At 42.4% G+C, this 18,183-nt stretch overlaps 1 protein-coding gene across 2 annotated transcripts in view; it reads right to left on the bottom strand.

Moving 5' to 3' along the window:
* RTN4R (reticulon 4 receptor) overlaps positions 1 to 18,183 on the bottom strand; it is a 217,766-nt gene that overhangs the window by 138,697 nt on the left and 60,886 nt on the right. The gene's annotated exons all lie outside the window — the stretch shown is intronic.

Genomic DNA, 18,183 nt, shown 5'->3' with positions numbered 1-18,183 from the left:
AAAAGAAAATGTCAACAAATTCAAAAAATTAAATCAAAAGTTAAATGCCCTGTCATTATTTAAAACAAGAGGTATTGACGTGCTAGAATTAGTGTAGTGTTAATATGTTATAAACACTATACTTGGAACTTGGAGGAGGTATTGTGGCCCCGGTACCAAATTGGTACCGGGGCCACCCCACTACGCAGTCCAGATACTTGTTTGGTGGAATTCTGACCAGTTGAGGGTGTATTTATTATATTGTGGCCCCGGTATCAAATTGGGTACCGGGGCCACCCCACTACGCAGTCCAGATACTTGTTTGGTGGAATTCTGACCAGTTGAGGGTATATTTATTATATTGTGGCCCCGGTATCAAATTGGGTACCGGGCCACCCCACTACGCAGTCCAGAATTTTTTATTTGGGAATTCAGAGCCGTGGAGGGTTTTTTATTAATTATATTGTGGTGACCACTCCTCTACGCAGTCCAGATACATTTAATTGGTGCGATTCATACAAGTTCAGGGTTTTTAATTTATATTGTGGTGACCACTCCTCTACGCAGTCCAGATACATTTATTGGTGCGATTCATACAAGTTCAGGGTTTTTAATTTATATTGTGGTGACCACTCCTCTACGCAGTCCAGGTACATTATTCGGTGCGATTCAGACCAGTTGATGGTTTTCTTATTATATTGTGGTGACCACTCCTCTACGCAGTCCAGGTACATTATTTGGTGCGATTCAGACCAGTTGATGGTTTTCTTATTATATTGTGGTGACCACTCCTCTACGCAGTCCAGGTACATTATTTGGTGCGATTCATACAAGTTCAGGGTTTTTCATTTATATTGTGGTGACCACTCCTCTACGCAGTCCAGGTACATTATTTGGTGCGATTCATACAAGTTCAGGGTTTTTAATTTATATTGTGGTGACCACTACTCTACGCAGTCCAGGTACATTATTCAGTGCGATTGAGACCAGTTGATGGTTTTCTTATTATATTGTGGTGACCACTCCTCTACGCAGTCCAGATACATTTATTGGTGTGATTCATACAAGTTCAGGGTTTTTAATTTATATTGTGGTGACCACTCCTCTACACAGTCCAGGTACATTATTTGGTGCGATTCAGACCAGTTGATGGTTTTCTTATTATATTGTGGTGACCACTCCTCTAAGCAGTCCAGATACATTTATTGGTGCGATTCATACAAGTTCAGGGTTTTTAATTTATATTGTGGTGACCACTCCTCTACGCAGTCCAGGTACATTATTTGGTGCGATTCATACAAGTTCAGGGTTTTTAATTTATATTGTGGTGACCACTCCTCTACGCAGTCCAGGTACATTATTCGGTGCAATTCATACCAGTTGATGGTTTTCTTATTATATTGTGGTGACCACTCCTCTACGCAGTCCAGATACATTTATTGGTGCGAATCATACAAGTTCAGGGTTTTTAAATTATATTGTGGTGACCACTCCTCTACGCAGTCCAGGTACATTTTTTGGTGCGATTAAGACCAGTTGATGGTTTTCTTATTATATTGTGGGGACCACTCCACTACGCAGTCCAGAAAGATACCTCGTTGCAACGTTTTGGACTAATAACTATATTGTGAGGTGTTCAGAATACACTGTAAATTAGTGGAAATGCTTGTTATTGAATGTTATTGAGGTTAATAATAGCGTAGGAGTGAAAATAAGCCCAAAAACTTGATTTTTGAACTTTTTATGCTTTTTTAAAAAAAAAATCCGAATCCAAAACCTTAAATCCGAACCAAAACCTTTCGGCAGGTGTTTTGCGAAACAAATCCGAACCCAAAACATCACGAAAATCCGAATCCAAAACACAAAACACGAGACACCAAAAGTCGCCGGTGCACATCCCTAGTGTAATATCAAGTCCATCAGAACACATGAAAAAAAAATGTATAAAAGAAATTACCAACTCATAATAGTATAATCATTACTAAAAATATGTGTTTAAAAACATTTTTTTTACATTAAATACATAAATCAGAATGTTCTTAATGTGTCCTGTACATAAAAAAGTTTTTATAGGTTCCCTTACTTGCATTCACATGTTCTGTGCTATCCAGTGCCATGCATATATGTACTATTTAATGTGGAGATGATGCTATGCCAGTCATCACTATCATTGGGCACCTACACCTGGTGCAAATGACACGGCAACAAAACCCATGCATTTAAGAGAAACCAGGACATTAAATTGGCCGCATCTGCATAGGTATGCCATAGGCACGCCCTTACTGTATTACTGTATGTTGCTAGGTTCGTCTCCCCCTTCCCTCCCCTGTTCCACCCTTCAAGTTGTAATCTGTAGTAAGTGTCATTTGCATTCAGACATGATTTGCATGGAATTGCGTTCATTGGTGTAAAGACCATTTCTGAGTATGCGCAGAGGAATTTCATGCAAGATACATACCTCCGAATACGAATCAGGCCCTATATGGTAGGGTGAAAAAAAAGTGCATCAGGGCTTAAAATAGCAAAATAGGCACATTTAAAAGATTCTAGTAGCCAATATAGGACTGTCATCAGAACAAAGCAGGCCCACAAACAAAGATTAAATGTATGTTCACATAAGCAAATAGTTTGGCAGTCCAAATTAAAAAGCTTAATTTGGTGACATTTGAGTACCACAATTTGTTTGGTTTTGCCAAAACTTGGTTGGATAGTTCACCTGACTGGACTATTAATATGCATGATTATACTCTTCTTGTGAGATGTAGGTTGGATAGAAAATGTGAAGAATGTGTCTCTACATTAGATGTGGTCTGAAAGTGAATATGATATGATGCGGAAACAAAATGGAACTTCACAGGGATGTAAAAACAGACTTGTTAATTGTTGAATTGTCAAAGGAACCCTATATAAAAAATGGGGAAGGACTTAGCTCCTACCCCATGCAGAAAGGCTTTACAATTGAACAATGATATTGGAAGATACCGAACATATAACTGTGATGCTCAGAGGTCTTCATATAAATGAATTTCTGGACCCAGAATGGCTCGGACAAGCACAGATTTCATCTAAACACCAGTGATTGGCTGCCGTAATTTACAAGTAGCAGGCCTGGAAGACTGTTACAGCCTGTTACCTGTGGGCCTTATGAGGTGGGGATAGTTTCCAGCACTTAAAAATTTCTGCCACTGGAGTACATTCTAAGTAACAACTGGTGTACAATTTTTAGCCATCTGTCATTAAAATCAGAGCTCACAATTCACTGCCTAAGAGACCTTACAATACAGCTTGTAGCCTTCAGTACCTGGAAAAGAGAGGGATGATTATTTTTTACTGGTCTACCACCAGTACTTTATTTGTACCCCTAGTGCTTTCAAAGTCTGCGCCTGAAATTGTGGTCTAATGCCATTACATAGACCCTCAGAGTTACTTTTATCAAGAGGCCTGTTATCTGCTGATGTCAAAATATCTCTAATTATTAAATCTGTCAATCTGTAAGACATATAAGCAGCACATATGGGCCTATAATAACCTACTGAGAACTACCATCAACTACCCATGATTTAACGCAAAAACAATTCTATACAACCTGATCATCCCATCAGTTTGGTGCATGTTCAGCTACATTTGAAAACAAAATTTAAGGCTCTTCTGCAAACACAAATAATGGGTCTAAAAAAACAAAGACCCAGCAAATCTGCTGCTCCAGTACACTTCTTTGCACCAAGAGCCACCACCCCTGAGAGCAGTCTACTCCAGGAGGCTGCACAGGAACTGTAAACTCCAAGCTCACAATCACAGGATAACTGGTGCTCACTAAAACAGTGCCTGATGGTCACTTAACAATCAGAGTAATGCAGCAGTTGTTATTCGTGTTAAAATATGACTTGGCCATAGAGATACACACGTGCATATACAAGCTGAGATCAGAAATCACTGAAATTGAAGACCACAGAGACCATATTGAGAATAAGATGGACGAGCTGGTCTCCTTGCATAGCAACCTAATCCCAGCAAAGCCTTTCAGAGGTAATAGCTCTTAAAGATAAGTTAACTCAGTTCAGAGCTTCTCACCTTCACCACCACTGCCAGGGACAGTCTCTAAAGGATACACTTTTTTCATGTCAAGGAGCAAATCCTCAAGGTTGCCAGGGAATATGCTGAAACAAGAGTTCTAGGAGAAGTACAATTGTTCCTGGATTTCTCAGCAGCTATCCAAACACAGAGCATCTTAGGCTGCAATGAGAACAGCAACTATACCTTACTGCTGGGTATTCACGTTAAAGTTATAAATCCAAGGAAATGGCTTTACACATATTATCTCACATGTTGATGTGGGGACAAAGGCCCTTAAAAAAATCATCCCCTCCAAGATGGGTTGCCCCTCACCCCTTACAGAAAGAATGGACTGCGAAACGCAAAGGTTAAAATAATGGAACTCTTTGTCGGTGTTTCCTCTTACTTGTACAAACCCTGTCTTGGGCTATATTTATTATTGTATTACTTGTTACTGATTACTTTTTTGTCATTGTAAGTCATCTGTTCTATATTGTTATATGATATGTTTAGTATTTTATGCACCAAAAGTTTGTTACTTTAATGATAATTTAGGTTGTATGTCCGTCCATACCATCATTCTATACTCTGCGGCAATAACAATAACTGACATACGTGGATTATTTCAGTTTTCCAAACCCATGTAAGTTGCCATATCACCCCATCCCTCCTTATCATTACTTCTTGGGTTTATGCCATATGGGGAGACACTGAAATTTATAACATTTCAACTTAGCATCACGGTATCCTGTAAGATGGTTAACTTACTTTTAATTATTGCGCAATGACTGAACTCCTCGTACAAGCATAAAGTGTAACACTGGATACCTTGCATAGACACAAGGCAGATATAATAGCAATTCAAGAGATCCACTTCTTCTGACAGGCTCTCCTTCTATACAAAAACAATAACTTTCAGATTTGTTATTTGGCTAATTGACCATTCAAGTGTAATGGAGTGATGGAGTGAATATATTCAGTTAAAAAGGCCTCTAATTTGTACTTTCCCACAACGAATCACCTATGGAACCTTTTATTACCCCTCTCTTCATTGATTATGAAGACAAATCTACAACATTACAAAAGAAGTAACAGGTTTGAATCTGACACTTTCTCCATCTAGCACTGCTCCACGATTACCCACCTTAAGTACAGAGCAATAACAGGTATATTTTAGATTGCATAGTACAGTTTCCGATAGGGCAGCTATCGCTCATTATTGGAAAAACAACACTTCCTCCTCCTCTGCCAAAATTATAATTACAATTCAGCGCAGCCTTGTGTGACGAATATGTATTATGTCTACACTGATTGTGCTTTGTTATTATTATTATTATTATTATTGTTATTATGTCTGATCAAAGTGTGTTTTCCTAGATGACATGAGTCTGACCTATGCAAGTGTCAAGATTCTTTTGAAAGTAGCCAGGCTAGAGAGATAACCTCTTTGAAGCTTTACAGATTTTAGGTCAACAGTCTGAACATCCAGAGGTGAGATCTCAGGCCCTGTGAACATTCCAGATCTCAGGACATCCATAACACACCTCGAAAGCCCTGTGCCACCTTTGGAATCAATCTGACCTAACTGAAAATGTAATTCCTCAGGTGAGGGTGAGAGCCATGTGAGAAAGGTTTAAAATCCCCTTTCTTAGTAATATGTTAATTTTCTCTGGGGGGACCTGTCAAATGTGAAAGTGTGCCATCCTTCTCCTATTTCTCACAAGCTATATCTTAACTAGTAAGTTAGTGATTCTGGTTTTAATTCCTATCTTATTTCTGAAACTTATTTGTGCAACTTATTCTGTATGTCTTGTTATTAACTGTTTTGTAATTAAGCCTTGGAAACATTTTTTACAGATTAAATACATTTAATCTAGCAAAGTCTCTGTGATTCTTTGTGAATTTACGAAGCCAAGTATGACTCATGCTACATGTGTATGTGATTTAAGTGTGAAACATTAACAAGTGGTTTTGGTGAACGCAAGTACGCCATAGTAAATCCTTCGTGGTGGCAGAAAAAGGTGTATTCATTGGTAAGTGACTAAGGTGACTCAGTCACGACCAGCTGTTCAGATTGCTGTATCTGAGACAGGTTGGGCATACTTTACAAACTGGTTGGCAGCTTGGTGGGATTGATAATATTTTACTTTTTATCATAAGAATTTAAGTGAATTAGTGGTGTGTGACTTTAAAGAGAGTCAGTATCCTAATTGACCAGAGATTACGCTGAAGGCTTACAAAATTTTAAAAGACGTACTGCGCAAATAGTTTCCTCTCCCTTTTTGTTTTCTTTTCTATTTTTTATTTGGTGGAAGTGTGTGAGGTCCAGGATGACCACCATGATTATAAGCAGTTGAAAAAGGATGAGCTTTTGGCCTTGTGTGTCGACAGAGGAATTGTTGACCCCGGCAGGAACAGAGAGCAACTGATTTAAGCACTCGTGGAGACTGATCAGAAGCTAAGGCAATGGAGAGAGCATCTCTGCTTCAGAAGAGCAGTCAGCATTGAACATTACCACAAATACCTCTGTAGAATCAAGTGGGGAGTATATCATGGACAATTCCCTTCACATTGCTCTCAAACAGACAAAAGATGGGGACTTAGCAGCATCACTGTGGCTGATTCAGTAACTCCAAGAGGCTGTAGAACGCAGAGCAGACAGGGAGGCTGCCGAACACCGCATAGACAGGGAAGATGTAGAGCGACAAACCGTTGCAGACAGGGAGGCGGCAGAGCGACAAGCTGACCGTGAACACCAGCTGGAGCTAGCCAGGCTCAAAAGCCAGTTGGAGGACCAAGGCTCAGGTAGGAAAAAACCCAGGCACGACCAATTCCCGTGTTGGAAAAAGACGACGACCCTGAGGGGATTTGAAAGGACTTGATGACAGTTTGCGCTGGACCCCAGTAAATGGGCCAGCTATTTAACCCCTGGACTGAGAGGGTTAGCTTTGGAAGCATTTTCAGACCTTCCCCAGGAACTGGACAGTGATTATGCCACAATTAAGAAAGCCTTGTTACGTCGTTTCAACATAACTTCTGAGGCTTATCAACGAAAGTTCCGAGACTCAAGATGCAGTCCCTCTGTTACCTATACCGGACTGTTAGTGCAATTATCAACCATGATGCATCAATGGATTGAGGGAATGCAGGTACTGGACTATAATAAACTAAAGGATCTCATTCACCAGGAGCAGTTCCTCGCACTGTGCCCAGCTGAGGTGAAAGAATGGGTTGTGGATCGTCACCCTAAAACATCGCAAGAGGCTGCCAGCCTGGCCGGCAAGTACACCATTACCAGGGCTCCTCTGACGAAGAAGAATTGGGGAGCTCCAGGGCAAACTATGTGGAAAGAGAGGCAACCTGGATTATCACCCCTGAGTTTCCCATCAACCAAATCAGCTGTTGCTGCACCTTTTGGTGGAGTGAGGGGAAAACCTGTTTTGGCAACTTGGCACAGGTGTTTTACATGTGATGAAGTGGGGCACATCAGTGTCAATTGTCCCAAAAAGAAGAAAACAACACCTTGTCCTATGGGGGGCCCAGCAGAGAAGCCAGTGCTGGCCACACTTGGGTTGTTAGTCTCCGACACAGACCTAACTCGTGAACATCCAGTCCTATTGAGCCCAGAGAACATTATTCCCAGGAAGACTATTGCTGTGCGAGGAGTGGGGGGGCCTACACTCTGCAATGCCTCTATCAAAGTGCATCTAGATTGGGGATCTGGCAGAGGAATACGAAACGTTGGGGTACTAGGTAATCTGCCTGCTATGGTACTGTTGGGGACTGATTTAGGAAGGATGCATTTCTGATGCACTGATGCAAACTAACCCTATTTCTTCCCAAATAGGCTCCGCTGACCAACATAACCTGAGTGCAAAAATATGTAATGAAATTTCATGTGCTGCTGAGAATACTCATGCAAATTTACAGGTACCTGTGAGGCAGGGGGAGGGATTATGTGCAAATGTATCTAAAGATAATACTCTTGCTGGAGAGACTAATGTTCTAAATCCCCTGGGTTGTGAATTTCATTAGGACAAAATGTGTGTGATTGTGCCTAAATGTGATACCATGTCTGCTAATATCTTAGGTAGTCAGATCAATTTACATTGCCCAGTTCTGAAGGTGAACCAAAGTGTGAAAATGTATCCAATGTCTTAGCAGTGGTGACCCAGAAAGCAGCAAAGACGAGCTGTGCATTAACCCCTGCAAGTTTGGAAGGGAGCATAATAGGAAATAATCCCCCTCCCTCCCTGTAGAAATTGCCGGCTCAGGCAGTGATTTGAATGAGCAACCTCATGCTGTGTGCAACACTGACCATTTCAGAAGTGACACTTTCAAAGCAGAGCAACACACTGATCCCAGTCTATCAAAAGTGAGGGGGAGGGTCAGCCAATCCTGTCTTGAAGGTGAGGTAGATAGAATTTTTGGGGGAAATGGCTTTTTGTACAGAGAGAAAAATGTCACGAGTATGCATCCAGATGTAACTGCTGACAGACAGCTAATTGTACCACAAACCTATAGGGAAGGGTTGCTGAAAGTGGCCCATGAAATTCCCCTAGCAGGACATTTGGGTGTTGCCAGAAATAAAGCTCATTTGGTACATCATTTTTACTGGTCCGGCATGCTGTCTGACATAGCCAAGTACCACCGCTCATGCCATGTGTGCCAGGTTGTTGAGAAATCTGGTAATGTGGGGAGGGCCCCTCTCATTCCGTTTGAACAGGTTGCTGTGGATATTGTGGGTCCTCTAGCCTCTCCCAGTAGCTCAGGGAAAGAGTACATTCTGACTGTAGTGGATTATGCTACTAGGTACCCAGAAGCAGTAGCGCTTTCCTTCATTTGCTCAGACAAAGTAGCAGATGTCCTTATAACTATCTTCTCTAGGGAGGGGTTCCCAAAAGAAATGTTAACTGATCAAGGTACCCAGTTAATGTCTAACCTCATGCAGAGTAAAAATATAAATGTGAAGTATTTAATTATTTCTCCGTATCACACACAGGCCAACGGGCTGTGTGAACATCTTAATAGCACCCTAAAATAAATGCTTAGGACTTTTGTGGAGTCACAGGGAAGAGACTGTGAGAGGTTCCTGCCGCACCTCATCTTTGCGTACCGCGAAGTAGCGCAGGCATCCACTGGCATCTCACTCCTTCAACTCCTGGTGTGGGTGGCTGGGTGTGCGGCCCATTAAATTTGATTAGGGAAGAGTGGGAAGGAAAATTGATCACCCCAGAAACATCAGTGGTGCTGTAAGTAGTGCAGTTCAGGGAAAAATTGCAATCCTTAATGGGGATGGAATAGAGCAACTTGAAATCTGCACAGGTGAAACAAAAGCTGTGGTATCACTGCAATAAGAGAGAACGCATATTTGAGGTGGGGCAAAAGGTTCTGATCCCTATGCAGCAGAATGAGTTGCAAGCTGCCTGGGAGGGTCCCTACACCATAGTACAGCGCATTAATGATGTCAATTATGTACTGGCAGAAGATGAGAGGCAAAAGAGGCAGAAGGTATATCACATCGACATGCTCAAAGCTTATCATGACAGGGAAGCTTGTGTATTAGCTGTGTGTAGCCTTCTTGAGAGCGATCAGGATTCTGACCCCTTGGTGAGTTTAGCTTCTGTTGCTAAAGAGGAGGATTCCCTAGCAGATGCCCACTTCAGTGAAGAGCTGTCTGAGGATCAGCTAGAGCAGCTTGCTGACATACTACGGCCCTATCAGTCCCATTTTACAGTGAAACCTGGGAAAACACACTTGGTCACACATCATGTAGCCACGGGCAACCAGACCCCCCTTAGACAGCCAGCATATCGTACTTCCCTAGAAGTGCTTCAAGCCATTAAAATGGACACAGATGAGGTGTTGCAGCTCGGGGTAATTCAAAAGTCTCACAGTACTTGGGTTGCCCCAGTGGTACTGGTCTCAAAGATATTTGGGTGCACCCGGTACTGTGTAGACTATAGGAGGTTGAATGATGCCACAGTGTTTGATGCTTATTATGTGCCTAGTATAGATGAATTGCTAGAGCAGCCTGCCCAGGCATGCTACATCAGTAGAGGGTATTGGCAGATCCTATTGTCACCCTATGCCCATGAGTGGTCTGCATTTATCACCCCATTTGGGCCTTTTGAGTGTTTAGTCATGCCCTCTGGAATGAAAAATGCCCCTGCATCTATCCAGCCCCTGCTCAATGACTTGCTAGAGGGCCAGGAGGGACATACCATGTTGGTTTGCTGAGGGGCTTGTGGGGAGTACTTACATTCAAGTGAGGGTCATAAAAGGAGCATCATGATCTGCCTGCTTTCCCTACACTTTTGCGGTGATGGTTATCTCTACCATGTGGCAGAACTGATGCTTGTTATCCCAACAAAATACAAATAGAAACATTCACATAAAAAAGTACACAAAGAAACGCTAAATATAAGGATTACTATACTTAAATCTGTGAGGTGAGGTATGATGTCTGATGTCAGATGTAAGCAGTGGGTTCTCTATGATTTTATTTTCTCCATAGTTAATATGGAGAGCATATTATGTTTTCCTCATCTACGAATATCCATATATTCTAAATATAAATATAAGAACGAAATATGTACCTAAATGATACTGACAGATGGTAAGAAAAACAAAATAATTAAATCCATACTGAATGGTGCTGTGTAAGCTCTAACTTTGGATATGCCACATTTCCCTTATAATTGATTTCAGATCTGTCATCACATTTTGCAGGTATGCATAATTTTTACAATGCAATAAAAGCTATGATAGGACAAGACCCAGAAGCAGTTAACTGTCAAGAAATCCTTTTGAAATGCAAACTAATTATGATCACAGACACCCTGTGGCACATAATATAACAATGGTTTTGACTGTTATTAGCATTAAATATGCATTGTATATGTAATATTGATTCAGCAGGCTTTCACAAGCTAATGGCTATTCCCCGCCCGCATTACCAAAATTCACCTGCAAGATGCTTCTGAAAATAAACTATAATGTGTAATATCAAAGCTATCAGTAGAGACATTTCCATTAACTCTGACCACTGATCTTTAGATAAGTGACCCAAACCACATTAAGCTGGGCTGAACATAGCATAGCTTTCTTGCCTGTATCATCATTGTCATTTACACTGTTTGGAAAAACTTCCTTGTGTTGCGCATTGGGTTGGTAACAGAATGTAGCCTACAGGTATCCCTTTCCATTCCAACACCTTTTATTTTCCATATGCACATCTTCTCAGATGTAGGGGTGGGATAGAAGGAGTCCAGGGGGAGGGCAATAGATCCAGAGTGGACCACAGGTAATACATGGCATGTGACATTGGAAGAGAGGAAGGAGCACTCCTTCCTTCTAATCAGATGTTTTGCTGTAGGACAAAAGCAGGTAAGCTGTTTTATGACATTGGACTGCCGCCAGCAGAATACAACTGGTAGTTGTTTAGGATACAGAATTAGGAGGGTCCGGAGATCCTTATGCTTATGATGCTGATGTTCCATTATGATGCATGCTAATCATAAAATACAAAGTTTCCAGAATCTGTCTGACACTATCAGCTTGATGTTATGGACAGTTCCAAGAAGTTCTTCCCTCTACTAATAAGTATGAGATAGAGCAGGGGCCTACGTATACAGTAGATGTGGAGGGGGTTCTGAGGTTCACTACAAACTGGCCACCAGATGGAAAATCTTGCAATTCATTATCTACCAAGTGGGTTATTTTTTCTATATACTAGCCCTCAGGGGGAAGTACTATTACATAATAGTCAACAGGTAGTAAAGTCTCATGATTGGCAACAAGGTAGAAGTCCTGCTATACATTAGTCACCAGATGGGGAGTCCTGTATTAAAATATCCTCCAGATGGGAAGTCTTGCTCAATACTAGCCACTGGGAAGAGAAGTCCTACTATACAGCAGTCAGCAGGTGGGAAGTCATACTATACACTAGCTACAAGTCGAGAAGTGCTGTTATACAACATCAGTGGGCAATTCTTGGCAAATGGCATGTCCTGCTGTATACTAGTTATCAGTTGGGAAGCCCTAATATACCCTAGCCATATGGTGGGAACTTTTTTTGGGCATCACGGTGGCACAGTAGTTAGTATTACTGTCTCACAATGTTGGGTTTATGAATTTGAATCTGACCAGGGTCCTATTTGTGTAGAGTTTGTTAGTTCTCCCATGTTTGTGTGGGTTTACTCTAGGGATGAGCGCACTCGGATTTATGAAATCCGAGCCCACCCGAACGTTGCGGATCCGAGTCGGATCCGAGACAGATCCGGGTATTGGCGCCAAATTCAAAAGTGAAACTGAGGCTCTGACTCATAATCCCGTTGTCGGATCTCGCGATACTCGGATCCTATAAATTCCCCGCTAGTCGCCGCCATCTTCACTCGGGCATTGATCAGGGTAGAGGGAGGGTGTGTTAGGTGGTCCTCTGTGCTGTTTAGTTCTGTGCTGTTTAGTTCTGTGCTGTGCTGTGCTGTGCTGTGTTCTGCAGTATCAGTCCAGTGGTGCTGTGTGCTGTGCTCTGTCCTTCTGAGGTCAGTGGTGCTGCTGGGTCCTGTGCTGTGTCCTGTTCAGTCCAGTGGTGCTGTGTCCTGTGCTCTGTGCTTCTAAGGGCATAGTTATTTCCCCAATATTCCCCTGTGTTTAAAAAAATAAAAAAAAGTTTTTTTAAAAAATACCAAAAACTACTTTAATATTTTTTAATTACCACAAAATTTGCACAACCAATCCTGCAGTATAAGCCCATTGGTACTGCAATATTACCAAGTTCACACATTCAGCAGTAAAAGTCCAGTGGTACTGCAATATTACAAAGTTTACACATTCTGCAGTATCAGTCCAGTGGTGCTGTGTCCTGTGCTCTGTCCTGCTGAGTTCCGTAGTGCTGCTGGGTCCTGTGCCGTGTCCTGTTCAGTCCAGTGGTGCTGTGTCCTGTGCTCTGTGCTTCTAAGGGCATAGTTATTTCCCCACTATTCCCAAGTTTTTTAAAAATAAAAAAAAAGTAAAAAAAAATAAAAAATTAAAAAAAAAAAAAAAATATAATAATTATAACCAAATTTGCAAAACCAATCCAGCATTATAATTTATAAGTCCATTGGTACTGCAATATTACCAAGTTCACACATTCTGCAGTATCAGTCCAGTGGTGCTGTGTCCTGTGCTCTGTCCTGCTGAGTTCCGTAGTGCTGCTGGGTCCTGTGCCGTGTCCTGTTCAGTCCAGTGGTGCTGTGTCCTGTGCTCTGTGCTTCTAAGGGCATAGTTATTTCCCCACTATTCCCAAGTTTTTTAAAAATAAAAAAAAAGTAAAAAAAAATAAAAATTTAAAAAAAAAAAAATATATAATAATTATAACCAAATTTGCAAAACCAATCCAGCAGTATAAGTCCATTGGTACTGCAATATTACCAAGTTCACACATTCTGCAGTATCTTGTGCTACATATAATGGAGACCAAAAATTTGGAGGATAAAGTAGGGAAAGATCAAGACCCACTTCCTCCTAATGCTGAAGCTGCTGCCACTAGTCATGACATAGACGATGAAATGCCATCAACGTCGTCTTCCAAGCCCGATGCCCAATCTCGTAGTACCGGGCATGTAAAATCCAAAAAGCCCAAGTTAAGAAAAAGTAGCAAAAAGAGAAACTTAAAATCATCTGAGGAGAAACGTAAAGTTGCCAATATGCCATTTACGACACGGAGTGGCAAGGAACGGCTTAGGCCCTGGCCCGTGTTCATGACTAGTGGTTCAGCTTCACCCACGGATCTTAGCCCTCCTCCTCCTCCCCCCCCCTACAAAAAATTGAAGAGAGTTATGCTGTCAGCAACAAAACAGCAAACAACTCTGCCTTCTAAAGAGAAATTATCACAAATCCCCAAGGCGAGTCCAAGGGTGTTGGTGGTTGTCAAGCCTGACCTTCCCATCACTGTACGGGAAGAGGTGGCTCGGGAGGAGGCTATTGATGATGTAGCTGGCGCTGTGGAGGAACTTGATGATGAGGATGGTGATGTGGTTATTGTAAATGAGGCACCAGGGGGGGAAACAGCTGATGTCCATGGGATGAAAAAGCCCATCGTCATGCCTGGTCAGAAGACCAAAAAATGCACCTCTTCGGTCTGGAGTTATTTTTATCCAAATCCAGACAACCAATGTATGGCAATATGTAGCTTATGTAAAGCTCAAATAAGCAGGGGTAAGGATCTTGCCCACCTAGGAACATCCTCCCTTATACGTCACCTGAATAACCTTCATAGTTCAGTGGTTAGTTCAGGAACTGGGGCTAGGACCCTCATCGGTACAGGGACACCTAAATCCCGTGGTCCAGTTGGATACACACCAGCAACACCCTCCTCGTCAACTTCCTCCACAATCTCCATCAGATTCAGTCCTGCAGCCCAAGTCAGCAGCCAGACTGAGTCCTCCTCAATACGGGATTCATCCGAGGAATCCTGCAGCGGTACGCCTACTACTGCCACTGCTGCTGTTGCTGCTGTTAGTCGGTCATCTTCCCAGAGGGGAAGTCGTAAGACCGCTAAGTCTTTCACAAAACAATTGACCGTCCAACAGTCGTTTGCCATGACCACCAAATACGATAGTAGTCACCCTATTGCAAAGCGTATAACTGCGGCTGTAACTGCAATGTTGGTGTTAGACGTGCGCCCGGTGTCCGCCATCAGTGGAGTGGGATTTAGAGGGTTGATGGAGGTATTGTGTCCCCGGTACCAAATCCCCTCGAGATTCCACTTCACTAGGCAGGCGATACCAAAAATGTACAGAGAAGTACGATCAAGTGTCCTCAGTGCTCTTAAAAATGCGGTTGTACCCACTGTCCACTTAACCACGGACATGTGGACAAGTGGTTCTGGGCAAACGAAGGACTATATGACTGTGACAGCCCACTGGGTAGATGCATCCCCTTCCACAGCAACAGCAACAGCTGCATCAGTAGCAGCATCTACAAAATGGCTGCTCATGCAAAGGCAGGCAACATTGTGCATTACAGGCTTTAATAAGAGGCACAACGCTGACAACATATTAGAGAAAATGAGGGAAATTATCTCCCAGTGGCTTACCCCACTTAGACTCTCATGGGGATTTGTGGTGTCAGACAATGCCAGTAACATTGTGCGGGCATTAAATATGGGCAATTTCCAGCACGTCCCATGTTTTGCCCACACCATTAATTTGGTGGTGCAGCATTACCTCAAGAGTGACAGGGGTGTGCAGGAGATGCTTGCGGTGGCGCGCAAAATTGCTGGACACTTTCGGCATTCAGCCAGTGCCTACCGCAGACTAGAGGCACATCAAAAAAGCATGAACCTGCCCTGCCATCACCTCAAACAAGAGGTTGTGACGCGCTGGAACTCCACCCTCTATATGCTGCAGAGGATGGAGGAGCAGCAAAAGGCCATTCAGGCCTACACAGCCACCTACGACATAGGCAAAGGAGTGGGGATGCGCCTCAGTCAAGCGCAGTGGAGACTGATTTCCGTGTTGTGCAAGGTTCTGCAGCCATTTGAACTTGCCACACGAGAAGTCAGTTCCGACACTGCCAGCTTGAGTCAGGTCATTCCCCTGATCAGGCTGTTGCAGAAGCAGCTGGAGAAAGTGAGGGAGGAGCTGGTAAGCCATTGCGATTACACCAAGCATGTAGCTCTTGTGGATGTAGCCCTTCGTACGCTTTGCCAGGATCCGAGGGTGGTCACTCTTTTAAAGTCAGAGGAATACATTCTGGCCACCGTGCTCGATCCTCGGTTTAAAGCGTATGTTGTGTCTCTGTTTCCGGCGGACACAAGTCTACAGCGGTGCAAAGACCTGCTGGTCAGGAGATTGTCCTCTGAAGAGGACCGTGACATGCCAACAGCTCCACCCTCATTTTCTTCCACATCTATGGCTGCGAGGAAAAAGCTCAGTTTTCCCAAAAGAGGCACTGGCGGGGATGCTGATAACATCTGGTCCGGACTGAAGGACCTGTCAACCATTGCAGACATGTCTACTCTCGCTGCATTGGATGCTGTCACAATAGAAAAAATTGTGGATGATTACTTTGCTGACACCATCCAAGTAGACATGTCAGACAGTCCATATTGTTACTGGCAGGAAAAAAAGGCAGTTTGGAAGCCCCTGTACAAACTGGCTCTATTTTACCTGAGTTGTCCCCCCTCCAGTGTGTACTCGGAAAGAGTTTTTAGTGCAGCGGGGAACCTGGTCAGTGAGCGGCGAAGGAGGTTGCTTCCTCACAACGTTGAAAAAATGATGTTTATAAAAATGAATAATCAATTCCTCAATGAAGTACAGCACTGCCCTCCAGATACTACAGAGGGACCTGTGGTTGTGGAGTCCAGCGGGGACGAATTGATAATGTGTGATGAGGAGGAAGTACACACTGTAGGGGGAGAGGAATCAGAGGTTGAGGATGAGGACGACATCTTGCCTCAGTAGAGCCTGTTTAGTCTGTACAGGGAGAGATGAATAGCTTTTTTGGTGTGGGGGCCCAAACAAACCAATCATTTCAGCCAAAGTTGTTTGGTAGGCCCTGTCGCTGAAATGATTGGTTTGTTAAAGTGTGCATGTCCTATTTCAACAACATAAGGGTGGGTGTGAGGGCCCAAGGACAATTCCATCTTGGAACTTTTTTTTTTGCATTATATGACCAAGCAACAGTCGTTTGCCATGTTCAAAAAGTAAAACCAAATGTAAAAAAATTCAAGAAATTAAACCAAAAGTAAAATGCCGTGTCATAATTTAAAACAAGAGGTATTGACGTGCTCTAAAACTACTGTATTGTTGTTTATATTTTATAAACACTACACTTGAAAGCTTGAGTCTTTCAATAGAAAAGTAACTGTCCATTGCACGAATATTTGCAACAGGGACAATTTTAGGGTTAAGAAAGTCAACTAATAATAACACTTCGACGCTGTGTGTCTTTATAAACACTACACTTGGAAGTTGGAGGAGGTATTGTGGCCCCGGCACCAAATTTACTACCGGGGCCACTCCACTGTGCAGTCCATATTTAGGTGTATCAGATATTAAACAACGGTGACAGTTGATGCCCAATTTTTTAATTATATTGTGGCCTCGGTACCAAATTGTGTACCGGGGCCACCCCACTACGCAGTCCAGATACTTGTTTGGTGGAATTCAGACCAGTTGAGGGTTTTATTATTATATTGTGTGGACCACTCTATCTATACCACACTACAACTCTATACCACTCTATTTCCTACTTTAATTCTATTTCATACTTTAATTCTATTTCCTACTTTAATTCTATTACTAATTAATTACCATAAAGAGGAACAAAATAAACCAATTTTACCATAAGTATAATATGACTTAGACTTACAAACACTACACTTTAAAGATCGTGCCTTTAAATGAAAAAGTCAGTCTTCATTGCACGACTATGTGCAACAGGGACATTTTTTTGGGTTTACAAAGTCAAACAATAACACTTCGACCCTGTCTGTCTGGGGTCTCTCAATGACGAATTGTCTGTACCATGTTTGGAGGAGGTATTGTGGCCCCGGTATCAAATTGGGTACCGGGGCCACCCCACTATGCAGTCCAGATACTTGTTTGGTGGAATTCAGACACGTGGAGGGTTTTTTAATTATATTGTGGCCTCGGTACCAAATTGTGTACCGGGGCCACCACACTACGCAGTCAAGATACTTGTTTGGTGGAATTCAGACCAGTTGAGGGTTTTATTATTATATTGTGTGGACCACTCTATCTATACCACACTACAACTCTATACCACTCTATTTCCTACTTTAATTCTATTTCATACTTTAATTCTATTTCCTACTTTAATTCTATTACTAATTAATTACCATAAAGAGGAACAAAATAAACCAATTTTACCAAAAGTATAATATGACTTAGACTTACAAACACTACACTTTAAAGATCGTGCCTTTAAATGAAAAAGTCAGTCTTCATTGCACGACTATGTGCAACAGGGACATTTTTTTGGGTTTACAAAGTCAAACAATAACACTTCGACCCTGTCTGTCTGGGGTCTCTCAATGACGAATTGTCTGTACCATGTTTGGAGGAGGTATTGTGGCCCCGGTATCAAATTGGGTACCGGGGCCACCCCACTATGCAGTCCAGATACTTGTTTGGTGGA

Source organism: Mixophyes fleayi, chromosome 1, assembly GCF_038048845.1.
Source record: "Mixophyes fleayi isolate aMixFle1 chromosome 1, aMixFle1.hap1, whole genome shotgun sequence".
Lineage (NCBI taxonomy): Eukaryota > Metazoa > Chordata > Amphibia > Anura > Limnodynastidae > Mixophyes > Mixophyes fleayi.
The sequence above is the reverse complement of the archived record's forward strand: the minus strand, read 5'-3'. Positions and strand labels throughout refer to the sequence as shown.